The sequence below is a fragment of the Dasypus novemcinctus genome, chromosome 1, assembly GCF_030445035.2.
Source record: "Dasypus novemcinctus isolate mDasNov1 chromosome 1, mDasNov1.1.hap2, whole genome shotgun sequence".
Classification (NCBI taxonomy): Eukaryota; Metazoa; Chordata; class Mammalia; order Cingulata; family Dasypodidae; genus Dasypus; species Dasypus novemcinctus.
In genome coordinates this window covers 166,149,711-166,172,799 of record NC_080673.1, presented here as the reverse complement: position 1 = coordinate 166,172,799, position 23,089 = coordinate 166,149,711, and the positions used below count along the sequence as shown (strand labels likewise).

Here is a 23,089-nt window from a genome sequence, read left to right as displayed (position 1 = left end):
TGTGCACTGCAGTATTTTAAATAGCTTTAGATTGTGTAAGTTTGTATGTATTTTGCCTAATACTATCCTCTTTGGAGTGTTATATTTCTATGAATATAAAGGTATGGCTCTATTAAATGCCTGGACATCATGCCCCTTCAAACTGCTCTCCAGGTATCAAAATATGCCCTGTTCCCTATGTACCTTGATCCAACTTATATCATTTTTGTCATATCATGGAATTATGGTATCCTCTCTAAAATGGAGAAGTCCTTCAGAGTTTTACTTTTTTGTCTAAAATACTCAGAAAAACTGATATCATGAAGTTATTATGAAAGTAGGTGAAGATCTGAGGAGGCATAGTAAAACCCTTCCTGAACATCCCCACTCTTTTTTTTTTTTTAAATTGATTTTGTAAAAATATTACATTAAAAAAATATATATGAGGACCCCTTCAACCCCACCACCCCCACTCCACCACTCCCCCCCCAGCAACACTCATTACCATCATCATGACACATCCATTGCATTTGGTAAGTACGTCTCTGGGCACCTCTGCACCTCATGGTCAATGGTCCACATCATGGCCCATACTCTCCCCCATTCCATCCAGTGGGCCCTGTGAGGATTTACAATGTCCGGTGATTGCCCCTGAAGCACCATTCAGGGCAGCTCCAAGTTTTCCTGGCAATTTTTGAAAACATTATTGTAAGCGTAGTGAATATACAATCTCAAATCCTATTTTTCTTTTTCTTTTCATGTAATTTTACATCATGAGCATTTCCTCATGTGGCCACATGGTATTCGTAAGTATTTTTAAATGACTGTGTAGTATCCCAGTAAAATAATTTACTTAACCATTTCTACATGACGTCCTATAACATTGGACATTTAGGTTGAGTATTGGTTAAGTTTATTTATGTTTTGTAAGACATGAATGGTATCAATTTCAGATTTTTGTTATTTGTTACTCTATTGTTAAAAGGCAGTCAGCTTCAAGTATTAGCATAACTAACTGTAGCTTAGAGAATCAAATCATTGAATAGTATCACATAATAAAAATTCTTGTCTTTCTTTTCTTTTTTTCTCTTTTTCTACATAATAAAAATTAAGAGGCAGTAAGAGAGTCAACTATATCATGCATTGGTCTTTGCACCTCAGCACTTTTCTTGGCTTTCCTGTTTGTCCTAAGATGGCTGCTTCAGCTCTCAGAGGGTTGCATCTTCACATGACAGCACCTAAAGCATGAAAGAAGGAAGGTTGTTCCTGCCTGTTCTCCTTGATCTAAACTGGTGAGGAAAATCTTTCTCAGAAGCACTCAAGACTTTCCCAAACATTTGATTGACTACAACCGGGTCACATGGCCACTCATAGCTGCAAAGGAAGCTAGCAAGTCAGGAATCAGAAGATCCTTTTTTACTGGCTTGGACCAGACGTGACTCATACCCTGGCGCTTGGACGTTTGATCTTCCCCAAATATAGGTTCTTTTAATGAGAAAGAAGAAGAATGACTATTGGGCAGGTAGTCATCCATGATGTAATAGTAAAATCTTGAGACTTATTGTAGAGATAAAGGAAACCACAGAAATGGCTTTTCAGACTGAGTTCTAAAATCTGCCCTGTATTCTACATGGGCTAGAATGGAGAAACAAGCACTCAACTGCAGCACTGTGATTTCACATTAGTATAATTTTTTTAAACCTTGAAACCATATCTGCCTTTTTTTAAAAAAATAAAAGTTCCCAGCAAATGAAAAAGCTGAAGTGAAACCAAATACATTTGACATTGAAGAAAGTAGACTACACAATTCTAACACTTCATTAAAAAGTTTATAAAATGTTCATTTTTATGACTATTGAATTAATCTTTACTTTTAAAAATGTACAAAGCACAAAATTTGAAGAAAAGGAAGTAAAAAAATTACCTCCAATCCTACCATTCTGAAACAATTATATGAATAAATGTTTTTCATATAAAATTGGGATTTCATAGGACAGATAGCTTAATTTTGCATTATCCCCTTTATACTATATACTTTATGACTTTTTAAAAGAACAATTTTTCTTTGTGCATGTCTATCTTCTATTAAATGTGTACATGGTATCATGCTCTAATAAATTAGTTTGGAAAAGTAATTTGTTTTCTGGGAGGGAAATGCTATAGAATTAGATTGATCCGGAGAGTAGTTCCTTTACCAATTGTGTGGTAAAAGTTGCTTAATCTTTTGGAGTTTCAATGTTCTTATCTATAAAATTAGGATATTGATAATAACAATACCTGGTTTTATTGCTGTTTTATGCTGTTCTTGTGAGAACATATACATAAAAGTACATTGTAATTGTAAATTGAATCTGAAAGACAAAAGTTCAAAATTAAAAGCATTGCCTTTTCAAAGTATGACTTAAAACTTATTATTTTATATTTAGAAGATTAATTTAAAAGAAAGAAATCACACAAAAAAATTAATTATGTATTTTGAATAATAAGTATCCATAGAGATAGATTTGCTGAAAATTTAAGAAATTTGTTGATAAGCATATGAGAACTTAAAATTTTTACTTGAAAATGTTTTAATTCAAATTTTGCTTTTTAAAAGACTTATGTGGTAAGAGAAGTAGAAAGAACATCTTGAAATTTTATGTATAATTTTATAAGCCATTTAGCAGAAATTTCTGATTTAGGAGAATTTACAAAAGTACCCCCCTTTTCTCCTAAATGATAAAAAAATTGCACAGCTACTATAATTTAAGTAACACAATAATAAGAAGAAAATGGTAGGTTTAGTTTGAAACCAAATTTTGTAATCGTTGACTGCACTTGTCACAAACATGTTTTCCTTTAATAACCATCGAGCAATTTCCCACTACCTCTTTCTTTTTGAGCTCAGACACGGAATTAGTTTCCCGGAAACCTCACTTTCATCTCTGAATGCTTCATTATCTTTCCCATAAGAAGAAAACACTACTAGATAGGCCAGAGGCTCTTTCCCAGATATGGTTTCTATTTTATGGGAAATATAACAGGGTTTATATAAGAGATTTTAATGCAAAAATCTCTGGAATCCGGTGTTTTCAGAGTCTGTATGGAAGTTGGAATTTGCATCTGGTTGGAATCATTTAAATGTGACCCAATACAGGCAGAGTGACGAGGAAGATGACTTTGCAAGATTCATCTGTGGTTAAGTGATTCTCCTCTGAGAATCAACTGCTATAAAATCACTGTTAATTTCGCAAAGCACATTGCGTTGAAGCTGTGACAAGAGTTTCTGGAGAAAACTTAGGTAGACTTGCTCAATGTGGTTCCCAAAACAAAGAATAACAAATTCCCACCTTCTTCATAAGTAAGAGATGCTCATTACAGAAAATTTGGGAAATATGGAAAAGTAAAAAGAAAAACATAAAAATCACCATGATCGTGTCACCCAGAGGTTACCTCTGTCAACATTTGTATATATGTATATAAAAAGTTGGATTCAAATGCAAGTTTTAAATCATTCCCCACCCCCCATGTCTCCCTCGTCTGTTTGCTTGTTGTCTGCTCATTGTTTTGTCTGCTCATTGTTTTGTCTGTGCATTGTTTTGCTTGTTGTCTTGATCGATGTCTTGCTTGCTGTCTGTCTGCTGATTGCCTGTCTTCTCTAGGAAGCACTGGGAACCAAACCCAGGACCTCCCATGTGGGAGGTGGGCATCCAATTGCTTAAGCCATATCCACTTCCCAACTGCAAATTTTGTTTTCTGCTTTTTTCACTTAATAGTATATTGTATGTATTAATACTATGACATAGTCTATTCCCATTTCATTAAATATTCTTCCAAACTCAGATCTGTTTTGATTTATGGTGAACTGAAATTGCTTCTTAGGACTGAGCTACAACCAGCTGCAGAAAAATGAAGTAAGTGGCTTCTCCCAGAAAAAGTGGTTGCTTCTACTTCCCATACCCATCTCTCTTTCTTTCTTTTTTTTTTGTTTTTATAAAGGGTATTTATTTGAGGTAGGCGCTTACAGATACCAGGCCATAAGGCATACGTTACTTCCCTCACCAAAGTCTATTTTCACATATTGGAGCAAGATGGCTGGTGAAGGCTGCGAGGGTTCAGGCTTCCTGGGTTCCTCCCTTCCAGGGTCTAGTTTCTATCTGGGTTCAAGGTTCCTTCCTTCCCAGGGCTTGATTCTTCCTGGGCTCAGGGTTCCTCTCTTCCTGGGGCTTGCTTCTCTTTCCTCTGTGAGCTTACTTCCCAGGGCTCCAGCCTAAGGCTTCGGCATCAAACTCCAACATCAAAAATGCCCAGCTCTGTCCTTTGCCATGCCTTTTATCTGTGAGTCCCCAACCACCGAGGGATGGGGACTCAATACCCTAATGACGTGGCCTAGTCAAAGCCCTATCATAACTTAATCATGTCCAGGTACAGACCAGATTACAAACTTAATTAAATATCTATTTTTGGAATTCAGAACCATATCAAACTGCTACAGACCCCAAGTGCAGCTTATTAATCATTGCACTGGTCACACATATTAATGAGTGTTCAACCATAGCCCTCGCTGCTTTCCAGTTCCCTCACTCTATCAAGCTTATATTTATGCTTAAGGAGTGTATGGGTGGAAAACAAAAAAAAGGCCAATTCAGGGCCAGTCTTAGAATTGTGAAACACCATCTCTCTTTCTTTAAACCCATGGCTATTTTTCTGGTAAGTAATGCCAATTGGTGTCAAGTTTCAGCTGGACAATATGATGTTGTTTTTTTAAAATCTATGGGCCTAATTGCAACTGATAAATAGGTACAGACTTTCACATAGATGCTTCAAGCTGATTCTCTTATGAAGATTATATCAGTTTACTGACTCATTTATCTTGAGCAAGTAGATATTTCCAAGACAAGACATTTTGAAAGAGGAGAAGGGATGTGCTAATCTAAATCTGACTTCCCGAGGCTCTGGCTAAATTATTTCAGACTTATCAACATGTCAAATATAAATTTTCTATTGAAGTAAACACCAGCGTAAGGAGGATACTACCTCCTGGTGAGCTTAAAGAGGTCCACAGTTGATTTTCTTGACTTTTTAATACCATAAAGGGAATCTCAAAAAAAATAACTGCACTCATCTAAAGCCAAGAATCTACCTACATTCTGGATATTTTTGCAAGAAATTTAAAAACTGCAGCATGCAACTAAAATGTCATTACTGGTCATTTTTATTTCCAACATAGGACATACCCGTACTTCCTTGTGTTGGTTATAAGTCCCTATAAGATGAATTTATTCTCTTAAGAGACCCATCTGTTCAGGTTATTCACTGACGAGCCATATCAATTCTAGTTTTGTGTGATTTTCAGAAGACAGTGACATGCCTTTTCCATAAATCAGCATATGTTTATTACAGCTTCCAGAACTTTTTTCAGGAGGGCAAATGAAAGCTATTTTCACACATACCCTTTACATTGTCAGCAGACTGTTTAGGAGTGGGTTAAATCCTCTTACTGATTTGAATGGTGGCAACAGCTAATAAAAATATCTAAAAACTGTGTCTTAAACTACAGTACACTAAGACAGGAAATGAGAGTCATCTTAGAAAAAGACATAAAGAGTCAAAGAACTATTCTTTAGAAGTGCAAGGAACAGGGAGAAGGCAAAGGAATGTGTTTCTGTCTTATTGGATGAGAATAATGGTAGTTTTTGAAGTTTAAAATCAGCGTTTCTTTATCAATGAGCCATTTGGAATCCAAGATCAGGCAAACCAACTTGAGAGGTTGGGATACATACCCACCCGGTGTAGGAGACCTAATAAATAATATTTCAGTGATGTAGCTATATCCTGCAGTAAACTGTACTAAACATAATGGCAAAATTCAACAGGCTACCGTCATAAATGTAAAGAAGGGCTATGAAATCAGCCTGTGCCATTTATTGCCTGTGTGACCGGGCATGTGATACTTAAGATCTCTGTGCCTCAGTTTCCTTAATCTAAGTTTCCTCAGTTATGTATGTAAACAGACATAACAATGGTATGCACCTCATACTTGTTGGGGTAAAAATCTCACTTAAGTGAGAAAATGGGTATGATGTGCTTAACTGACACATGCTAAGTGTTCAGTAAATGTTAAGCCAGTGTGACTAAATTATTAGTTATTATTATAACTTGGTTAAAAAGATCAAGGGATCAGAGAACAGCAAGCTGAAGAGGAAAGCAGCCTTGTGACTCTGTATCTGCTACTCTAGACTTTTTCGACTAGGGACTTAGTTCTGATCCTATTTCTCTCTAGAAGTCAGCAGTCCTTTATGAAAATGACTGACAAGAGAAGCGATCCAGAGAGGCCGAGAAAGGCAGGTAACTGAGCAGCTAAGCGGAGGGCTGGGGCTAAGAGGCGGCAGGGAAGGACTGCCACGCAGAGCGGCGTGAACAGCAGCTGTCCCTCTCAGAAGAGGAAGCAGGCCTCGTGTCAGCAAGGAGAAGAAAGGGACTTGGTGATGCATGGGATCCTTAACCTAGGGATTTCTGCTGATACTGGGGACATTTAAACACGAAAATGGCTATTGGATATTTCTAAAACGACCTCACCTCCTTCACCTGCTCACTGAGGACTTTCCTGATCCCTCTACTCGAATTTGCAGCCTCCCTCCTCCACACTTCCTATTGCCCTTCCCTGATTTATTTTCCTTTTTGGTCATCAACACACTCTAACATATCATGTAGTTTACTAATTGATCCTGTGCGGCGCTTGTCTCCCCAGTGGATGGCAGCGCATGAGATTAGGCTATTTTTGTTGTTCGCCACTGTATTCCCAGGACCCAGCACAGTGCTCAATAATCGTTACAGCCAGGGCTCATTCAGTCCTTTGAGTGGAAGGAAAGGATAAATTCTTATTTTTCTTGAGGACTTTGTAGTGTGGTGAGCAGATCGTCTCAGAAGGTGTTTCTGAAGAGTCTGTGATTGTTCATATTATGCATAAGGAATAAAGTACCATTAGCAACTTTGTGATAGGTCTTAATATTTCTGGATTCTTACAAACCACTGAGACAATAAACACAAGCCATTAGAATCTGATATGAGATGTATAGGCTTTGATGACCTTATTCAACCAGAATTTGGTCAGTGGCAAAACTTCTCGAATTTTGTAATTCAATAGTTGTTATTTAAAGAAGGACCCAGGATAGAGGGGGGGGGAAAAACCCCAGAAGACAAAAATATAAAACAAGAGTGGCTAAATTAGCTACCATGTAGTAAGTGTCTATTCTAAGCATTACACAACTTTTTTTTTTTTGCAAAACCCTTCCAACATAGATATTTTAATACTCATTTTGCAGATGGGAAGATCAGGGCCATATCCTTTATAATAAGTGGAGCTGGGATTTGAATCTGCCTGAATCCAAATCTATGCTTTCTCCAAGATTTCAGATTGCCTTTGGGGAGAAACTTCAACCGATTCCCTCTAAACTGTGTGGGAGATGTTACACTCGGTCTGCTCTGCCTTTTAACTGAAATGTTTTCGACACCCGTCATGAGCAGGTGTGCTGTGTTGCAGTTGCCCTGTGATGTTTGTGCCCAAACTGAAGATCCCTATCAAGGCGATGAGTTAAATGCGAGTCTGAGAAGAAGAAGGGGTGGTCGTCGTCTTCTTTTTTTGTGAAACAAACCAGCATTTCTACATCAGAGTTGATTGTGTGTGCTTCGCAGTCATCCCCTGGGAGTTTGTGCACTTGGCCCAAGGATGCCGCTTGTACTGACATCACATTTCCAACTCCTCTTCTGGGAGCCAGTGCACATTCTTTAGATTTCTTCAATGACAGCCAGTCCTTGTCCTTCTAGAGTGGATTCGATTTTAAGAGCTGCGTTCAGTGAATAAGGTGGGTGACAAATCAAGCTCTGAATAGAATGAAGAAATACTGGTTTTATTTTGTAGTTTATTAAACGATCTCTGAAAAGTATTGTAAAAAGTTTTAAAAGTGCTTTGACTAAGGTCTGCATGGTCAGAAAAGTGCCTCAGCTACCAAGGGACTGCTTTGAAGGCTCATTTGAAAACTTATTATTATTTTTTTAATGTTGTACCGTAATTCTAGAGCCACACCTTGAATTATTACTTTGGGTGCTTTCACCTTCTGCAACAAGACCGTGCATTGTTATGAATTATGGCTCTGCAATAAAAAGAACCAGGATGTGAATATTTGCTAGATAAACACAGTTGCATGGGGCCAATAAACCAGGATGAAAATGGCAGTTGAGAATCCTGGGAACCTAATATTCACTGAGACAAAAAGCAGTATGTTATGTTACATTAAAATACTTAAAGAGAAAAATAGATGATGAGAATAACAGCAGGGTGGAATGAGGTTTTTATGGTTATGGCTATAAGAGGGCATTTAGAAGATGCTTGAAATAATATTCCTATGTGGTTAGGGAAGCTGTTGTTTATAACGACTTAAAATGCAGACAGAGGGAATTATTCATGTGATTTCTAGCCTGTGGCATTTCTAAAATATTTTAATGTTGAGAATTTTAAAGAGCATTTGATATGAATGTTTTTTTACACTGGAAATGACATATCAGAATTAAGTTTTTCCCCTTAAGAAGCAGCTAATGTTTTAGACTCCTCATCATGAAAGCCCTTAATCAGAAGGAATGCACATTTTGTTTTAATACAGTTGTCTACCATTTAGTGGGGAGCTGGGTAAGAATAATTATATGAGAGTAATGCCCTGGGTTTGAAATGCAAAACATTCAAAGTTTTAGGACATATTTCCCATCTTCAAAACCCACTGAATCATTTTAATTTATAGGTGGCATATCACAAATGAGGATCTTTGTAAGCATTAGATTTAAAACACTAAATCTGTGTCTTTTTAGTATGTTAAGAGTAAGAAAAGAAGGGAGGGGGAGCATCTTACTTACTAACCCAAGGTAAAATAATTTAGTAAATGATTCCTATCTCAAGGTTTCCAAGTAAAGGCTCAGATATACAATTGTCGTTAATGTGGATCTCTGTGGTGTAAAGGGCAGAGTACCTTTGCAATAAACAGGAATATCACTTATGCGTGGGTTCAGGTACACAGACAGTTTCACATTATTTAAAACCCTCAATAAAAGAGACCCTTGTTCTTAGGAGACATTAAATAGAAAATAAGCCGTTCTTCTGCAATGCCAGAGAGTATTTCGAGACAAAGGTGTTTTTGAGAAAGTAAGTTTTTTAACCTTGACCTGTAGCCCATGGTGTTTGCCCGGGAATCTTGGTGTTTGGAGGGATGCTCAGAAAGAAGAAAATGGGCCTTTAGAGCCAGGGCTCTGGCTGCCTGTCCCTCCCCAGACAGGCCCAGGTCTCTCCGTTAGGAGGTAGTGAAGAGACAAGACAGACAGACCAAGTGAATCTTGTTTCTGCTTCTCTTAGGCCATATGGTTTCATGCAAATCATATAACCATTTGGAGTCTCTGTTTCCTTGGCCGTAAAATAGGTTTAAAAATGTTTAACGAAGAGGGCGATCGTGAGGCTTAGCTGAGACACTCAATCTACTGGCCTGCAAATGGTTATTGAGTGCCTATTTGGTGCCAGGGAGACATCTGTGAGCAAGGTGGGGTCCCGGCCCTCAAGGGCCTCTAACCTGGAATTTACAGGGCAGTTTGGTGAGTGCTCGGGCAGTGTCAACAGAGGCTGCTGTGGAGCCCATGGGAGCGCGCCCAACCGCAGCTTGTGGTGGGATGTACAGTGGTCACAGAGGGCTTCCCGGAAGAAGCAATGAATATGGTTTATAACAAGGGTCTGGTTCCTAGTAGAAACTTCAGACCCATAGTTTCCTTCCTTCCCCCAACTCTGAGTTCCTTAGGATTTTCCTCCACTTCTGTCCCAAGGTTGGACTATATAATGTGAGAATTGCCACACTGACAGAAGTTTGGGTATGTGTGTTTATGGGTGTGTGTGTGAGTGTGTCATTTGCTCCCTCCCTCACCTCTAACTCTATCCACAAAAGAAAGAAAACTAAAAAGAGACATTTTGCAAAAGAAAGACAGCTTCCTTGATTCTCCCCATCCCCGCCGCCCCCCCTCCCAAGAAAATGTCCTCTGAGATGAAAATATCTATGTGAAGAGTAGAGGCATAAAGGAGGCCGTAGGAAAACTGTTTCTCCCAGCAGGAGCAGAAGGAAGCACAGAGAGAAGGGTTATCTTGGAACATCTAAAACAGAGCAGAGAGAGTGAACGAGAGAGAGAGCGAGCGTGAGCTTGTCCATTACAAGAAGCAGGTCATCCGCCAGGAGCAAAGGGGGTCTTGGCAGCCAGAAATGGCAGTGCCTCCCCAGCACCATCCAGGGTGGGGCGGGTGTGCGTGGGTGCCCACTTACCCAGGGTGTCCTGAGCCTGGAGTGCCTATTCCCTTACGTGGAGAAATTGCACCAGGCCTTCCTGAGGCGCTGAATTTATAAATCGTGACTGTGGCACTTCTTGTTGTTTCCCAAAGGGCAAAGCCTCCTCTCACCTTCTGCGGGAGGTGGAGGGGGGTCGGCCACGCAGGCAGCTGTCCTTGCTGGACTCTCTTAAGCAGACAACCTTCCTGCCTCCAGTAGGGACACGGAGAAAACCCCTGGATCTCTTGCTGGAAGCACAACCGATTTTGAACTCCTAGCTGCTGCCAATCTTTTAGGTGAAAGAATCTTCTATTGTGAATTTTCCAAAGTATAGACGAACTTGCTCTTTTTCTCTGGGTTAAACTGGACCATCAGGGCAGCGTCCCGGGGCAGCACACACTGTTTTATTCTCCCACCACACCCTCCCCTAAAAGAAATTGCTTGTAGAGAACTCGTTGAAAGCCTACACTAAGGAACAAAGTCAGGATCCACCTCACATCCCCTGTCGCAGTCTAAAGATGGTCTCAAGAATGGGGTTTTGAGGTGGCATTGGATTGGGAAAAGGTGGCATTGGATTGGGAAAAGTGGACATAATGGACAAAGGGTATGGGGAAAGGCAGGAAGAGATGAGAGGTAGAGGCGTCTTCGGGACATGGAGCTGCCCTGGATGGTGCTTCAGAGGTAATCACCGGACATTGTAAATCCTCACAGGGCCCACTTGATGGAATAGAGGAGAGTATGGGCCATGATGTGAACCAATGTATATGAGGTGCAGAGGTGCCCAAAGATGTACTTACCAAATCCAATGGATGTGTCATGATGATGGGAACGAGTGTTGGTGGGGGGGGGGGGGGGGTGGGGTTGAATGGGACCTCACATATATATTTTTAATGTAATATTATTACAAAGTCAATAAAAAATAAAAAAAAAAAAAAAAAAGAAAAAAAAAGAATGGGGTTTTGCTTCAGCCATTAAGTCCCATCTCTGGAAAACCAGGGGCAAAATTTCTCTTTCATTTCTGGACCAGGAAGCTAGAGAGGCCTCCTTATCCTGAGCAACAAATTCATTTTCAGCCGATGGGCACGGAATTTTCCACATGGTAGTGTTTCCCACTTTGCACCGGCTGCTAGGAAGCTTAGAATCATGTGGCATACCTTTTCTGTATCAACCTCACCTCTGGTTTTAGCTTAACATTTGTCTTCATTTTCTATTGGCCTTATTTTTAAATTCTCTGTTTTTAAATCATCCTGTCCTGCTAAGATGTATGCAACTTTACAAGCTGCCTTAAATCCTTTGACCTCAAACCCAGAGGTAAAGAAATAAAGTATCCAGAAGCCAAATGTTCTGCTCACCTAATTGTATCATGATGGTAATCCGGTTTTCCATGGCGAGTTTTCTAGAAGGAGATAATGTGCTGGTCAGAGGCCTCAAGGATTGCACCCGGCAGATTGATTTCTTACTGTACATAAACACCTTGACACTTGGGTTCATGTAAGAGTCTCTTGTGAGCTTGGTAAGTGTGTGTCCATCTTGGAGATGCTTGTACCATTTTCTCCCTTCATCCTGTTTCTCCAGGCACATTTAATCCCTTTCACTTCCTTGAACATGGCATGCGTTTTCCCACCTCAGAGCATTTGCACACACTATTGCCTCTGCTTAGAATGCCCTTCCTCCCACTCCCCCCAGGCTACCTCCTTCTCTTTTGGGGTGGTGCCTGCACATAAGAATAATCAGGGGAGTTTAAAATAATATTGAACCCCACTCACCCTGCAGTACCCCTGTGGTCCCTGCCTCACAGACTTTTCTCGTTTTCTTATTTCTTAATAAACTCTTTTACTCTCTTGCCTAAATAATAATAATAATAATATTGATGCCAACGTACCAACCTAGACCAATTAAGCCAGAATCTCTGGGACTGGAGCGCAGACATCGACATATTTTTTGAAAGCTTCTCAGATTATTTTAATTTTCAGTCAGGGCCGAGAACGACCACCTTAGCTCTCAGATTAAATGACTGCTGCTCAAAGAGGCCTTCTTTGACCACCTCCAGGAAGTAAATATTGTTTTGCTCTCTAGCTCAGCTCCTTCTCTGGTTCCTTTGTAATACTTTCCATAATTTTAATTATTGCATTTATTTAAGTGTTTTTGTCTCTTCTCACTAGGGCTCAGGGGCTGTGAGGATGGGGAATATGTCAGTCTTATTCATTGTGCCTTGTTTTTAAATGCACAATATCAGGGACATAACCAGGATTCTGAGTCTGCACGCATGAGGATGGCCTCCAAATGATGAATTCACCGAGTTGTTGAATACCAGTCAGTGGAGCCTCCTGGAAACTAGTCAAACCTCCCTGAAGTACCATGAGATAATCCGTGTCAACTTTCAGTGTCTACGTTAGCAAGCAAAATGGCTGCACACGCTCTCCTTTTTACATGCCTCTGGTCTTCCAGAATTCTTTGTGTGAAATCTGAGACTTAAGTAGACTCTCACTTACAGCATCTCCTTTCTGTCCTCATCTGTCTCCCTCACTTGAGCGAGCAATTCCATCTCATTCAACTTTGTGTTTCCCACACCCACCCCAAGACCCAGCACTGTGTCTTACGTGTAGTGGGTGCTCTATCAATACTGCTATCTTGAATAGAGTTGACTTTATCCTCATGGCTTGTAGGTATTTTGACTAAGATATCACCCTCGACAGTAGCATTTATAATTATTCAGAGATTTTGAGCGCAGGGGAGTGAAACCATACCATGAAAGTTAAATTTGTTGGTTTAGGCAACTCAGCCATCATCTAAATAGCTGCAGATGCTCGCTACACCTGGATTGCTCAGGACAAAACAAGTAAATTTAGGCTTTAGGCAAATAATGAAACTCCAAGGTATCTGAAAACAAGTCATAGTCAAGTACCTCATGCGTGACACAGGTGCCCATTGTTAAAATGGTGAATGCGTGGTGGACTGCTTGAGTTCTCTCCATGACTGAGTCTGCTCTTTCTAAATTATTATTTGGTAGTTATAAATACACCAAACCAAACAGCCCACCTACTGTTTTGCCTCCATAGTATGTTCACCAAGCTGAAGTTATGTTCTAAGGGGTTTTTTTTTTTTTTGGTTTCTTTTGTTAAGCTTAAATTAACCAAGAGCAATCAGTGGCATGGACTTTTTTTAAAACTAATTTTTAGTTTTTTGCTCTCTTTAGCTTCCTTAAGGAATCATCTTGGTTTCTCATTCCTTCCTTCCCTCAATCTTATGTAGGTGATCTGCTGATGGAAAATGGAGGAGGGGGATAGGCAGGAAATGATCTGGGGTGGCGAATAAATTAAACCCAATAAATTAAGCCATGCAGCAAACATCTTATTCTGCCTCTTATCTGGGGAAGTTTCATATTCTCAAGGAGACACGCACACACACACACCTAAACCCACACAAATGAAACCCCCTCGGCGGAGAAGCTAGCTACAGGAAATTGACTTAAGCACAGGAACTTGCTAATCTCTTCTGTCACATTCAGATTGTTCCTGCTGCCCCAGTCGCTGCCACTACCCACACTAAAGAGAACCATCTTGGGCTGAATTCTCCTTAAGACCAACTCTTATATTTTTAGTTCTTCCATTGCGAGTCAGTTAAATTTTTATGGAGCGGAGAAAGATTGATCCTAGAAGGAAATCACAACAGTGAAAGGGCTCAGGCTGCTTTTCTTGTTACCCACCTGCTCTGAACAATTTTGACTTCCGGAGTCAGTCATTTTGGTGTCAAGAAATTTCTTTGGTATTCTATAACAGGTAAGACTTTTGACTTCTTTAAAAATATTCAAAATTTACCAAAAAAAAAAAAAAGAAGGATTTCTTCAGTGTCAAAGGGAATCTTTCTAATTTTATTTAGCCTTTAGTCTTGGCGAAATATAGTCGTTGTTACCCTCTTCTACCTGTTGTAAAGAACGGAGCCCACTTACGGGGGGGTGGGGAAGTTGCTCTGATATCCACCTTCTCCCCTGCCCTCCCAAGCACTAAGGGTATATATATAGTTTTTGTAGCATTAAAAGTTATGATATTTGGCTTTTTGATTTTCCAGCTATTATTCTAGAGAATTCATGTGCTTGTAATTGACTATGACTGAGCTTAGATATATGGGTAGTTTAAATATCATATAATATTTGATAAAGTAAACCTAAAGATCCTCTAGCCTGTGTAAATTCATATTTTCTAGTTTAGAAAAGAAGTTGAACCTGCATCCAAATGACATAGCTTTGGTTCTAGAATTCCTAGCTTGTTGGTTTTGCTTATTGCCAACACTAATATTCTTTTCCTTATATCATAAAAGTGATATATGATCTATAAGTGTATATATGTAAGGTTAAATTAAATGTAGTTTTCTTTGAATGGTTGGGTTTTGGAACATATTGTGAGGTGCCTGTCTACATTGAAGCTAAACAAAGTTTAGAAAATAATTAGTTTTAGGTGTTTTCTAAATTAAAAAAAAAATCCATTGAAATATTCCAGCAAGGAACAAGTCATTGATAATCACCTATCAGTTCTAAGCTGGTGTGTATAAAGAGAAATACAAAGAAATCTCTATTTGGAGTAGAGATAATGTAGTAGTCATGGTAAGGAGTAAAATTTAGGAAGCGGCACAATATAGAAATTAAGTGATGAATGGGGTGACTGGAGCTTTAAGAATTAAAGGGGTTCTGAGAAGGAGGTTTGGGGATGAGCTGGAGTAGTCAGGAAGACAAAGGCCTGGGAGGATGTGAGTTTGAGGAGATGCAGAAGGGAAGGATTATTACAGACCACGAGGGCTGTGAGGGCAAAGTCACACAGATGTGACTGACCAGGAAATGACTGGTCCAGTAGAGAAGCTCGGCCCAAGAAGAGAAGAAAGTGCATTTTCCACATTGGTGGCAAATAAGTTTGGAAGGTTAGCACATGGGCAGCTTATGGAGGGCTGTAAGAGGCCATTGAGGAGAATGGACTCCACTCAGTAGTTTTCTAGTCTTCTTATGCCATTCAACTCCTTCTCAGCTTTCACAGCTCTAACAGAACTCCATTTGAGGGGGCGTCTGGAGATCTTTGCACCTTCATCCTTAGGGTTCCTTTACGTCTCGCCATATCTGTGGTCCTCTTCTTGCAGAGGTATACATTTGTGTGGCTTGGGGTTACCTGTAAGAATCCATTTCTGGTTATGACCTTCAAGCATCTGATAATTAAAAGTGACCTTCTTCTTGAAAGGACAAGTTGGTTAATAGATTGCAAGCAAATCTCTATTCCTCCAAAAGCAGTCTAAAAATTCCATGAAATAGGTGTTCCTTCCTTTGCATGTCTGAATGAGATACCATAGATTTGCTGCTGGATTTTGCCTGGTCATTCCTTTGGTGAGTCAGTATATCATAATGTTTCAGAGTATTTTGTTTCCCCTGGACCAGTGAAATATCTGCATCCATATAATAACAAACATAGAAAATGGTGCAAAAGAGCCCAGACTTTGAGGCAGATTGCTTTGTGTTGTTTCCTGGTTCTGTCACTTGGAGATGTGGGAACCTCAGGCAAGAACTTCTTTCCTCAGATTTAAAAAACTTGTGAAATACCTACTGATAACAGAAATAATAACTGAAAACCCCAGAGGGATTTTGTAGGGATAAAATTAGATTAAAATATATAAAGCATTTAGCTTAGAACATGGCATGAAATAAATTCTCAATAATAGTAGCATTCATGATTCTTATTAAGAATGTGGCTATGGACATTGAAGTGAAGATGATGTGATCCTTTTTGTGGGAACAAGACATCTGTAAACTAATTTTTTTATGCCAATATTCCATTCAAAGGAAAGTAGGGGTAAGAGCTGGGGGTTGGGCATTAACCCTTTTTGACCATGGATTATGGACCAGGTACACTGTTTGGGTGTTTTATAGCTATAATACAAGGAAAGAAAGAAAACAAGATTAACCCTTCCATACCAATTTCTCAGGTTTATGAGAGCGCTCCTCTGAGTATCTGCTGGATTATTTACTGGTTTCTTGTGCTGCTTTCCAAATGCATTGGGTGGCTTCATAGAGGCATTTGGAATTAGAAGTGGATAGAATAACCCTTTTTCCTTGGCCAGCTTAAATTTAAGTATCTAATTTTTGATTTAAAGAAATTTAATCCTAGCAAGACACAGCTAAAAAATCCATTTGTATTCAGCAGCTGGGACCATTTTGACAATGAGCACTCCAAGTACTTATTTGGGTTCTGGGTGCTTGGTCTGGCAGAAAACCAAACTAAAAAAGCATCCTATTACCCTATTCCACTTTCTAAATTAGATGTTCTTTGGGATTAGTAAACCCATTTTTAAAAATGCAAATACTGCTGGTTGTGAATTATGCAAGGATTCTCAATTACGAGTGCAGATTGCTCTAGCCAAATAATAAAATTGTTTTCCTCCTACAGACCCACTAATACCATGAGGGAGGAAATCTGGGGCCTCTGTTTATGGAAAGGGGTGGGCATAAATCAGGATGGTTTGCCCAAGTGGAGCCTAGAGGGCAGCATGATAGTATTGGGTGCTGGGGTGGGGGTGGGGACACAGTGAGGGCAAGAGAGAGTGTCAGAGAAGGAAAGGATGAATAAAGGGAGGTGGAACAGTGCCAGAAACTTATGGCTCCCACTTGGCTACTTACTTATTTTGACTCTAGCAACGGCTGAAATGCCCCGAGCCTTCTTGCCACCTAGCACATGAAATTGTCCTACTCTTCTCTGCACATGGACAACTGCTCAGAGATGTTGATTTGTTTGATTCTGGCCTGGAATAGTGGTTGCTAAAACTGGCTGGGCTTAAAAACCACTTGGGGAGCTTCCCAAAAATTAGGATTCTCATGTATCAAACCCAAGCTCTGAAATGGGGTCCAGGAATCTGGGATGAAAATACACACACAGGCCTGTTCTGCAGGTGGGAGCCATTAATCCAGAACTCTCCTAAGAGGGCCCCAAGCACCTAGATGGTAAATTGAGTAGTGCTGAAATGAGGCAAATTGGTTTTCTTTCTATCATGACTCAAGTTTTCCCCTAGAAAAGTATTTTCCTTATTTTGAATTTAGGGTGAATTCCTGGGGCACAGGGTGTGAGCTTGGCTTTTACAAACCATATTTACATTTTTAATGTGTAAGTGTAGGGCTTCATTTCTTTAAAATCTGACATGCAGAGGCCGTTGATTCTTACTCAGGAAAAAACCAAAGAAAGTACTTTGCATTAAGAAGAAATTGCCGAATCACTTTCCCATATCTCTTTTCCAGTAAAATAGCACACTAATGAATTATTTTTGGAAGAAATTTCAGAACATTACTGAATGCTCAATTGCTTCTTAGAGCAGACGTTGGAGCCTTCTTATCACTACTCTTAGTTTCTGGTAAAACTGAAATCAGCTATGACCTCTTCCCCATTTCGTAGAAAAGAAAACCAAGGAAGACAGTGGTTAAGTAACTTGCAATATGGTTCTCATTGCGTTTGCCATGAGAACTACTTATAGCCATCCACTGAGTCCAGTGTTTGAGTAAATGAATGATTTAGTAGTTTCTATGGGTGACCCAATGGAAAAACACAAGTAAAATGAGTGCCTGAGGAGAGTATTTTCCAAATGTGAATGAGTGGGCAGAATTAATTGGCCCAGATAGCAGATAGCCCTCCCACGCGATACTTTAGTTTGCATTATGTTTTAATCTGCTGACCTAAAAGCATGGCTATTGTTTGTAGCACAGATGGGAATATGGTGAAGTTTGAATGGCTCTGATGGGAAAAAAAATCGTCATGAAGATATGCTCTTGCCAAATCTCAAGTGAGATATCTGCTGTGGTATGCCAGAGCCAGCCTGTACTTGCTTGCAAGAGCTGATTGTGAAAATATGCAAGCCATTTGTTAAACACAGCTTCCATTAAAAATTAAATGATATGAACTTATCATTGAATACATTGTATTAAAAACAAAGGTAATAAATACTCAAAACTCATCACTCCCTACTTGTTTACTTCATTTCACTCTTCTCCATACTCTTGAAGTTATTTACTTCTATTTGTCTGCCTGATGGGATTATTACACAATGGTGTGCTACTGAGCATTTCTTTCTCACTCTTGTTGTCATGCCGGTAGCTTGAAAATAATAGCTTGAAATGGGAGTATATATACCATGGATATCTGCAAACACTATAAATCAGACTCTCCATCTTCCGCTCCCTTTTATTTTTGAGAGCCTGTTCAATATTTACCAGCACACTGGTGAGGAACTGTGTAGAATACAAATATGGCAATTTGGCAATACTACGAAGAGCTATTAAAATGCTGATACACTTTGATCCATTCATTCTATCCCCGGGACTTTATTCTAAATAAATCAAAGAAAGAAAAAAATAATATGCATGAAGACATTCTCTATATTATCATTTGTAACAGTAAAATCTGAAAATAACATCAATAGTAAACAGCAGGGGTCCTGGCAACATTCACGCCATGAATAGTTCATCGATATTAAGAGTCATGGTTATGATAACTATAAAAGTATACTTGATATAAAGTTAAATTAGAAAAAGCAAGATTCAATATTTCACGTTCTGATTTTGTTATGAATGAGGACTAAATGTGAGCATAAAAAATGAAAGCCTTTGGTGTGTTATGGTTTTTATTTCCTTTATTGTAGTAGTGTGTGTGTGCCATTAAAAATTCTGGAGAAAGTTTGTAAATAAATGATCTCAAATAGTTTTAATATTTAAAGGGGGGAATAGGAAAAGTTTAGCTGAACAGAGGGTATTTGCCCTTAACCTACAAATGGATACTGTTAATCTCTGGGCAAAGAGTTGAAAAGGGAGTTTGGATGTGGGCGGTCTGCACTTGGGGATGCTAAGGGGGATTCTTTACAGCAGCCTAGGAAGAAGGAAGAAGGGTCTGGTGAGAACTGAGGACTTTCTAATACAGACTGAGGGACCTAAGACGCCACCCAGAGAAAAGCTACTGTCCAAGGCCTGAGAGAGAAGAGAGAACCTTCCTTAGGATGCCACTGGAAGGTCTCTTGATTTCAGAAGTGAGCAAGACGGATGTGAAAATAGCTCCATTTTGATCAGAAAAGAACAGGGCCAAACCAGAGAGGGAATGTTTCTTCTACATCATGGGTTCTCAAATTTCGGTGTGTTTAAGAATCACCTGGATCTGTGGGGGCCCTGTTAACAAATACAGCATCCTGTATTTTCCCTCCTTGGATTCTGATCCAGCTGGCTGGGCACATTAGGAATATGCATTTTTAACAAGTCCTTCTATCCCATAACGATTCTGATACAAATGACCTGCAGATCATACTTTGAGAAACACTGTTGGATTAAAGGTAATAATCTTCACTGGGTTGGTTCTGGGGATGTATGTCATTGTGTGTGTGTGTGTTTTGGGGTGAAGCTGTTACATGGAGGGTCAGGATTTAAGAGCTTCTATGAAAAGGGAATAACAACAGAGAAAGTCCAAAAGGGACACGTTATTGTGTTGACTCTACAGAAACAAACTGAAAATGGGAGGCTGTATTCCTCCTCAGCGGAATGTAGTTTGTACTATGAAATTCCCTTCTACTGTTAAACAACTTTTTTCAGACATTTGAACCAACCGAAAGTAGCACGAACAGGGGAACTAGAAGCAGAAAGCACAGTGAGAAATGGTGACAGGGAGAACTGAGGACTCGCGAGCATTCTATTTCACACCATTGAGAGGTGGTAATTAAGAATAAATCTGAAATGAAAGTAATTAATACTAATTGCAGAACACCTGAAAAAAAAAACCCATAAAAATATAATAAATAAAATTACCCATCAATGGGGAAAAAAAAAAGAATAAACCTGCCCTAGGATTTGTCCAGAAACATTTTGGCCTTATGGTGTGACAGCATTACATTACAGAAGGAAATATAATTTTTGATGGAATGTCATACTTTCCAAAAAAGTAGCATTTTAGCAATTAAAGGAGTGAAAACACTTACATATGTCATATCAACAATATATCACAAAATGCACATATCAAAAGTAAACGATGTAATTACCTGGCTTTAGGAAAACATTAGTAATTGTTATTAGCTCTCAAATGGATTTAAAATCTTTAGTTCTCCTACCGTTACACTGATGATGATTCTTTAAAAAAATCTTCACAGTCCTGCCATCAAGGCCTTTAGTCTCTCCAGCTGTGACGTGATAAACCAACGACTGACTCTTAACATTGGAGACACAACTCAGGGTCTGTATATATTCAAGGATCTGATATCCGAAGTCACACATTCAACGAGCACCTCTGCTGACTGACCTATTCCCTTCCTAATAGAATTTTCCATGGACTGACCTATTTATGCTGTAGAACTATGTTTCCTAATTGCTATTTTGTTCACAAATTCCTTTGAGAATCTGATGAGAACCTACGACCCTCTCCTTGGGAAAAAGCACATATATAGGAACATGTACATATGCCATACAGTTTTAGGGGATTTAAGGACCCTGCAAAGTCTATCCCTGGACTCTCAGGAGTACAGCAACTTTATGATAAGAACTCCTACCTCCGAGGCCATCAATACAGCAGAGGCCAAGAAAGTTCTGGTTATCACCGAGGCCGGATTAAGCCCTTGAGACAGAAGTGCTGACTCCAGTTGATGACGGAAATGAGGACAAGATGGCGGATATGTGTATAGTTTTATAGTACTGGATCCTTAAATTGAGTAAACACATGGGGCTAGAGTTGGTTCCTTTCAAAGAGAATATATGACTAATGCTCTAAGTCCTTAATTCTGGATTCTCTTGTATGACGCCAGGGCCAGTTCCATTTGGGACAGGAGTCTCTCAAGATTCTACTTTAATGTCTTAATTTACTATCATCTGGCTCCTTGGATGGCTCCAGAAATGCAGGCAGGTTGTAAATACAGATCTGGCCAATTGCAGGTGGTGCAGGTGGTGCTGGGGATGGGGGTTGGGGCTGTCAACTGACGGCCCTCGTTGAGGATTGGATCCCAAGCCAGGCTGCTTTGGGGTGCAACGCACTGGCTGGGATGTAATGTCCTTGCTTCTGCGTCTAAGATGGAGGTTTTCCTATCTGAACCTGAACATCTGGTTAGGCCCCGATGGCTTTGGAGATAGCCATTTTCCTGTGTAACCTTTTGGCCCTGTAATTCAGGGAAGTGGGGGTTTTCAGCTGTTAATCTCCTGTCCACCGGAATGTGATAGAATGTCAGGCGGGGGTGTGGAGACTTACCCTAAAGCCATCTGTTTCAATTATCCAACTCGGCAGAAAATGATATATGACCCCATTATCTGGTTATGGTTTTAGAGTCGGGGAGACCCAGGGCAGGGAGGGGCAGTGCACACCATCCTCAGCCCTCCAGAAATAAATTATGTGAAATTGGCTAAATCAATTGTGAAATACAAGTCAGGGTTCTCCTGGTGTGGGATAGTGTAAGAACTGTAAATCCGTCTTTGAGGTAGAAAATAAAAAATCTCTATCAAATATATTTGATTAATTTGGACACCTCAACTTCTACAACTGTTTTTACTTATTGTTCCCTCATGACTAGGTCCCCTGAAGATTTCCTTCTGTATTTCAATAATAATATTGCATCATATGATCTTCAGTGACAGGCCTCAAAGCCGAAATACTCCTTGTACAGCAAGGGCCCCTATGTCCTGGAGATTGTTTCCCCTGCTTTGTCATCAGCTTAACAACCTAATTGCTGACTCGGGGAAGTAACTGGCTGGTCTCGCCTCTGCTGCTCAACAAGGGGTCCGTGAGCTTGAATTGACATTAAAAAAAAATTCTTGTGGGGACGTGTTGGTGCAGGTGTGATAAATTTATTAAATACTACACGGTATAGAGTGGAGTCAGGAAGGGGTCTGTGGTTTTCACCTGATTGACAGAGGGGTGCTTGGAACATAAAAGGTTATGAACCCCTGCTTTGAGGGGTTCCCACCCCAGCTGCATCCCTGCTCTTCCTCTGTCTTTCCCCACTCCTGGTCCAGCCATCACCTTCCCCACCAGGAAACTTTTCCTCCTTTTCTTGGAATTTTTTTCTCAGTTGCCACAAAAATTTCTGTCTTTGTTCCAGCTGTGAGCTGAAAATGATCCCAGCCATGGTTGAAAGTGTGAGAATGCCTCTGATTCCTCTTTTTCAAAAGAAAAAGAAAGCCATGTATTTGGTTTCGAATTTTACATGATTTAAAAACCACTGCCATCAACCATAAAACCCCCTAAAGGGTCTAAAATGTCCTCTTTAGGCACTAAGATCTTTGGGTTGTAGCTTGCTGAAATTTATATTGATAATCTCTCACTCTCTCTCTAGTGGTGCTGCGGGAACAGAGCGGGGTGTTGGAGGTATATAAAGGAAATCGGAGGGGGACGGCAGGAAAGCCTTACACGTTCTCAATACCACAATTTCCTATGTCTGTGAAAATAATATTGTCATTATATTCCTAAGTGCAGAAGATCTGTCAATGTCAGTATGTTGGCTTTAAAAAATAGAGTAGTAATACATGTTTATTGTTGCAAATATGACATGTACCTAACTTAAAGACATTTGTATACATTTGATTTATAATTATTTAATTACATTTTAAGTTAATTATTTATGGATTTCAGTGTTTCCCCTCCATGATGTGCAACATGAAGCTTGAAGTAAACTCTTGCTTTCTGATGTAATTAGAAATACAACCGACACTTATAAAGGTGATTTGAATGAACAAAAGAGCAAATATGGTATCTTTTCTGAGGTCTGCCACTATCTTTTCTTTTTTTTTCATCCTCCACATCTCAGAA

The 23,089-nt window shown here is 39.6% G+C and overlaps 1 protein-coding gene and 1 long non-coding RNA gene across 3 annotated transcripts in view; one reads left to right on the top strand and one right to left on the bottom strand.

The window, feature by feature from the left end:
- Positions 1-527: 527 nt before the first annotated feature.
- On the bottom strand, positions 528-20,599 carry LOC131278888 (uncharacterized). Its single transcript, XR_009186312.2, has 4 exons — positions 20,412-20,599; positions 2,257-2,330; positions 1,136-1,217; positions 528-663 (listed from the first exon to the last, which is right to left on the bottom strand). It is a non-coding gene; the product is annotated as an uncharacterized lncRNA (long non-coding RNA).
- Positions 7,492-23,089, top strand: part of RHOH (ras homolog family member H) — a 41,808-nt gene continuing 26,210 nt past the window's right edge. Inside the window, exon 1 of one of the 2 annotated variants that reach the window (XM_004448682.5) lies at positions 7,492-7,823. The gene's annotated coding sequence lies outside the window, so the exon portion shown is untranslated. Of the gene's footprint in view, positions 7,824-13,636; positions 14,087-23,089 lie in introns of those variants that run through there. The other variant, XM_004448681.5, reaches the window with a different exon arrangement.